The sequence below is a fragment of the Rhincodon typus genome, unplaced genomic scaffold, assembly GCF_021869965.1.
Source record: "Rhincodon typus isolate 14 unplaced genomic scaffold, sRhiTyp1.1 hic_rhity00000123, whole genome shotgun sequence".
NCBI classification, from domain to species: Eukaryota; Metazoa; Chordata; class Chondrichthyes; order Orectolobiformes; family Rhincodontidae; genus Rhincodon; species Rhincodon typus.
Genome location: NW_025965761.1, coordinates 76,497 through 82,986, shown reverse-complemented (window position 1 = coordinate 82,986; position 6,490 = coordinate 76,497).

The following is a 6,490-nucleotide window of genomic DNA, read 5'->3' as shown; positions in this document are numbered from 1 at the left end:
TTTTCTGAATTTAGAACTGATGACCATTCAGCATTTCAAGCTAAGTTTTTGAAGAAAGATTGGAGGGAGGTTTACGTAATAGTGGTGTATCTACACAACTGGTTCACCAACAAATTTGAACAAAAGAAAATGCATTATTCCAAAAACAGTACACTTTCTCCCCTTTTTTTGATGGGATTGAGGCACTGGGAAGGCCAGCATTTGGCATCCCTGCACTGTTCCTGAACTGAGTGGCTTGCTAGATTACTTAAAAGTCAACCACAATTAGGCCTGATGTACAATACACTAATTTGTACAGCATAGGAAATCAGAACACTTCCTAAACTGTTTGACAGGATCCAAATAGAACCAATACAGTCCAGTATTTAACGCCAGATGTGGTAACAGGCTTTGCTTGTAAATATTTAATTGGCCACACGGGTATTTTGCAGTTCGAGAAAAAGTACTTATAATAAAAAAAAAACTATTTACAATGGTGTCTTCATTTTTCTGTCTCACTTTAACGAGAAGAAAACCACGGTTGATTTAAGGAAAAGGAAAAAAAACACTTCAAGTGGGACCTTCTTGTGGCGCACTGGTATTGTCCCCATAGGCATTGTGGGGGATTCCACCATGCCTACAGGAAATGGACATAAAGAGAGCAAAAAAGAACCACAGTAGCCCCTTTCAACTCTATTTTGATTTAGCCCCTTTCTGGTCTCTCTACTTCTCCTTCACCTTTTAATGATTCATCTTTAATTGCTCTTAACAGGTTTTACAAGTAAATTATTCAATTGGAAACAAATGATTTACTAGTGGTGGTTAATAGATGAAAAAAATACCATGATGATTTGGTAATAGGGGAGTAAAAGGAAAAGTGTTCATTTATCTGTAAGAGTACTTTTGGATATAATAAAAGGAAAAACACCAAGTGTGGACCACATGTGATTTGGTGATGGAAAAGGGGAAAAAAATGGAAGGGTAAGGCCACGGTGAGAAGAAGGAAAAATGCACTTCTTACGCTCTTTTCCTTTTATGTCAGAATAGATTGTGGGATGAGAAGAAAGCAATGTGTGAGAAGGAAAACTGGGTACGAGGATAATATGTCAATCAAAACCTATTTTCTGCTGCCATTAAAAACCATTAAAAAATTTATTCAATTGTGTGACCTTAACTATGGGTGTCAGCTAAACTGTTGATTTGCAGAACTGATTTGATTTGATTGGTTTATTTGTTTTCACAGTATTTTGTAACAAAATAAATGTGACAAGTTTTTGCATAATGTCGCCATTTTAAAACACGCCAAAACATAGAATATAAAGGCAGAAAAAGAAAGAAGAAAAGAAAAATAAAAGTAGTGTTCAACTTTACGGTCCTTCTTGTTAAATGTTCCGCCATGCACCACGGGCCTAATGGCTTGGCACCAGTCCCCTTCGCCGCGCTGCTGCTGCTGCTGGAACGAAGTCACCATTCTTCGGCGCCATCTAACCTTCACCGACTCCCTTGCCACAATGAGTCCTCACTGGACCTTGTCAATGCAGATGCCACCATCATCACCAGGTACCGCACCAGCCCAAACTTGACTCTGCCGCCACCAGGCCCACATCAGACCCACCTCACTGATGCAACCACTGGTGAACCTGCCAGGTCTTGTACTGGGCCCAAACTCGCCTCCACGAATCTGCGCTGGATGCAGATGCCATCAGGAACCCAAACCCGCCTCCGCTGCTGCAGCCACTTGTCGGCACAAGGACCACTTTATCCATACAAAAGCCGCCAGGAACCCAAACTCACCTCCAACACGACGCCAGGAGTCTGTGCTGGGCCCACTCATCAACTCTTCCACAAGAGATAAGTAAAATAAAAGAGAAAGTATGAAAGAAAGAGAAAAGAGGGAAAAAAAACGAAAAGAAAAGCGGACCGAGTGGATGAGCCCCTGGCTCAGAAGCCCTACTCTACCACTATCTTTAACAGTGATAATGGCAGAATCAGAATTACATTTTGGCGAAGGTTATGATCTGCCTGCTCTGCTTGATCATTGGCACTATGCATAAACCAGATGAAATCAAGACGAGCATTTCAGAGTCACAGAACATTTACAGAAAATGGAAAGAGGCCCTTTAGCCCACCATGTCTGCACTGATCATCAAGTATCTGTTTTAAAGGTTCTTGGACTCAAAATGTCGACTGCTTTCCTTTCACTGTTACCGCCAGACCTGCTGATCTTCACCAGCAACTTCTGCTTTTGCTTGTTTCAGATGTCCAGCATTGTTTTATCTATTCTAATTCCATTTTCCAGCATTTGACCCATAGCCTTTACACTATGCTGTTTCAAATACTCATCTAAATACTTCTTCAATGTTGTGAGGTTTCCTGCTTCTGTTAGTGCTCCAGGCAGTGAGCTCCAGATACCCACCACCCACTGGGTGAAATAGTTTTTTCTTCAAATCCCCTCCAAACCTCCTACCTTACAAACTGTGCCACCTAGTTATTGACCCCTCTAATAAAAAGAAAAAATATCTCCCGATCTACGCTCCTCATAATTTTGTACACCTCAATCAGGTCCTCCCCTCAGCTTCCTCTGCTTTCAGGAAAACAACTCCAGGCTACATAAGTCTCTCGTCATAACATTTTCTGTTATGCCACTCCTTCCTCAGGTCAAACAGACTGAAGGGTCAAAGACAGTTCCTTATGTAATATACTCAGGTGCATCTAATATCCAAACAAGTAAACTTCACTAAAAGTTGGTGCTTTTGACAGAGTGGGGGTGGGGGGCGGGGTCAGGGGGCGCAAGGGCTCTCACCACCTCCACCACCCCCCCCCTTCACCGAAGTAATAGGTTTTTTTGTCTAAAGAAATGATATTTCAATTAGCCATTACATTGAAATAATCTTGAGTCTTGTAAATTTGAATACAAACAACTAAACCCAAATAGTAACGATTCATTTTAAATGATAATTAAAATGTATTTTGTTTCAACAGTCTATTGTCAGTTGCATTAGAAAAACAAAACCTACTGCACAGAAATTTAGCATTATGTAATTTATCCCCAATGTTTACAACAGCTTGAAGGGGCTGTGGACTGTTACTAAAGGCATTAATTCCCCAACAAGCTGGATCGTGTTTTCAGGATTGTTAAAATAAAACAGACAGCATAGTCTACCTCCCATATTTTGCACTGTGTCATGATGCGGAATGGACGGAAGACAACAGGTTTAAGGTACTAAACTTACCCTCAATATCTTGGCAATAGAATGGAACTTCTTCTATTGCTGTCAAACAGATTTTTAGTTAACAGATCGCAATAACTGTTTGGCTGACCAACAAGATTGTACAACTCAAAAAAAAATTACTTAACAACAACAGGTTTAAAAAAAACATACAAATGAAACTAAAGTACTGCAGATGCTGGAGGTCCAAAATAAAAACAAACTGCTTGAGAAATGCAGTGGGGTAAGAATGTGATAACTTGATTTCATATCAAAGCATTTTTCTGTAATTATGGAATAAGCCACAAGTTCATCTCATGAAGCTATAATTTCCAGTACTATACAACAAAAAACAAAACAAAGCAACAACAAAAAAAAAATCAGCAAATTAGGCTCAAGGAGGTGGCTTGGAGTCCAGGGAGGAAATGTGGAGAGGGAAGAATGAAAGTGTCTGTCCAACCAACCAGAATTTAGATTCCACATAGATTCCATATACAAAGGCACAGATACTGTAAGCCCCAAGGAAAATAAACAGCAACACACAACTTGGATCTGTCAAGAAGCAAAACTGTAAATAGCACAAACCGTAAATAATCCTGGGCCACAAAGGAATATGGTTGCAGTTTTTAGAGGCAAGTACTTCCACTCCAGGTGTTTCTTGGGATAAGATTTTTTTTAACCAACCTGTTGAGAGATGTTATTACACACCTCTGGAGTAGGTGGAACTTGAACTCAGGCCTCCTAGCCAAAAGGCAGGGACACTACACCTGCCCCACAAGTGCCTTTATAGGGTAGTGCCCTAGGCCAGGTAGTCTTCCGCTGCTTCATCAATGACTTTCTCTCCATCATAAAAATCTAATACAGGAAGCTCTGCACCATTCACATCTCCTCAGATACTGAAGCAGTCAACATCCATATGTAGCATGACATCGACAACATTCAACTTTGGGCTTAAATGACAAGTAAAATTCATGATACACAAGTACCAAGCAATGACTATTTCCAGCAAGACAGAATCTAATCACCTCCCTTACATTCCACGACATTTTTAGTCTCCCTCAATTATCAACATCCTAGGGGTTACTATTGACCAGAAACTGAACTGGACCAGCTATATAAATATTGTGGCTACGAGAGCTGGTCTGATGTATGATGTTCTGTGGCAAGTAACTCAACTGTCTCCCGACTTCCTGTCTACCACCTACAAGGTATAACTCAGGAGTGTGATGGAATATTCTCCATGTGCCTGATTGAGTACAGGTCCAATAGCACTCAAAAAGCTTGATACCCTTCAGGACAAAGCAGCCTGCGTGATCAATATCTTAATGACCACATTAAACATTAACTCCCATAGAGCAGTAGCAGTGCAGCAACCCGCAAAAGCTTCCTCAACAGCATCTTCTAAACACATGCCCTCTACCATGTAAGAGGACAGCACATAAGGACACCATCACCTGCAAGTTCCAAGCTATACACCACCTTGAAAACGGATCACTACAGCTGAACCGTCTGCGGCAAAATTCTCAAATGCCCTCCTTAATACCCCTGTGGGTGTACTGACACTCGATGGTCTACCACCTTCAAGGACAAGCAATAAGCAATAATTGCTTTCATTGTCTGCAATGTCCACATCTCGTTAAAGAATTTAAAATAAATATATAAAGTGAAAAAGTATGGAGTAATCCTTCAGGAAGCTGACAGCTGCAACTCACCCAGAATGACAACTGCTTCCACATCATCAAGAGCTTACAATTCCATAACTAGGAAAACTGCAATCCCAATCACTCGTCATGGGTTTACAGTACTGGTATAAACTGCAATCACAGGCATTCAGCAATGTAGAGAATTTTGTGTCAATTTTGAAACCAACTTACTCAGTCTTTGCACACGGATAGTAAAGATGTTGGATGATATAGAAGGGGGTTGATATGAGCTTCAGACCAAAATTAACCATTAAAGAAAAATGAGCTTTAGATTTTTTTTGTTCAACCCACAACTGACTGGCAGCACTTAATTTAGTCAAAACATTAGGTCACAACACAATTTCTCAACATCCTGTTATAAATCTGAACTCTGAAGCACCTAATTAGCATTAAATTACCATTAATTTGTTTTCAGCATGACTCCCTCGACTGCCAGAAGTCCCATTCTTCCAACTGCTTTGGCACAAAATATTAGTGTTGATCTGTTTCTGGATTCGTACCACACTTAGTCATCTCAGCATTGAAACCATTTGGGCCAATCAGTGATGCTGGAATTCTGCAGAGCTATCCAGTCAGTCCCATGCTTTATGCTATTCCTGTAGCCTGCTAGTTTAATTTCTCTCAAGGGCCCCTTCAAAATTTTTTTAAATTACCTCCCTAGGCAACAATGTCATTATGCTCTGACTAAAAAAGTTCTCCCTCACTTACCCCCATATCTTTTACCCAAAATCTCAATTGTGCGTACTCTAGTTATTATAACAAGCAACTAAATAAAAACTAAACAAAAAAGAATTGCAGATGCTGGAAATCTTAAATAAAAACAGAAATTGCTGGAAAATCTTGGCAGGTCTGGCAGAATCTGTGGACAGAAATCAGAGTTAACGTTTCGGGTCCAGCAATCCTTCTTCAGAACTTCTGAATTTCCTCAGTTCTAATTAGCCAGAACAATGGGAATAGTTTTTCTTTGTCTACCTTATCCATACCTATAATAATCTTGTACATCAGTGCGGTGACCAGAAATGCATGCAATACTTTATAAAGCTCAAGATCTGATACACTTTCCTAATTACTCTCTCAGACCCTGTGCTATCAAAGATTTACTTACTTGGACTTCAGGTTCTTCTATCCCAGCATTGTTCTAAAATGTATGCAGTTAAGTCAATCTGCCTCTCCCTAACACTTCTACTGAAATGCATTACCTCATAGGTCTCTGTATTAAATTCAATTTGCTGTACTACTAGCTGATCTGTGCCCTGTTGCAATCGACTGCCAACATTGTCGCCATTTCTCACAATTTCAAGTTGGTTAGCTTTAGCAAATTTTGCAAATTTCACTCTGTTCCTGCAGTTGCTGTTACATTAAGGTGGCAAAAAGTGGAGAACAGAATAAACTGTAGAAAAAGGATAGAGTGACATGAGTGTAGAGGTTACTGGAAAAATAGATGGACAGGTTAAGTAGTTCCAGTTTTGAAAGATATTTTTGAACATGACAGTGAGAGAGATGTAATATTACAATACAGTAAAACTCAATAAAGATTTTTCACTGAACACAATAAACAGAATTTGCAGAGATAGTAGGAACTGCAGATGCTGGAGAATC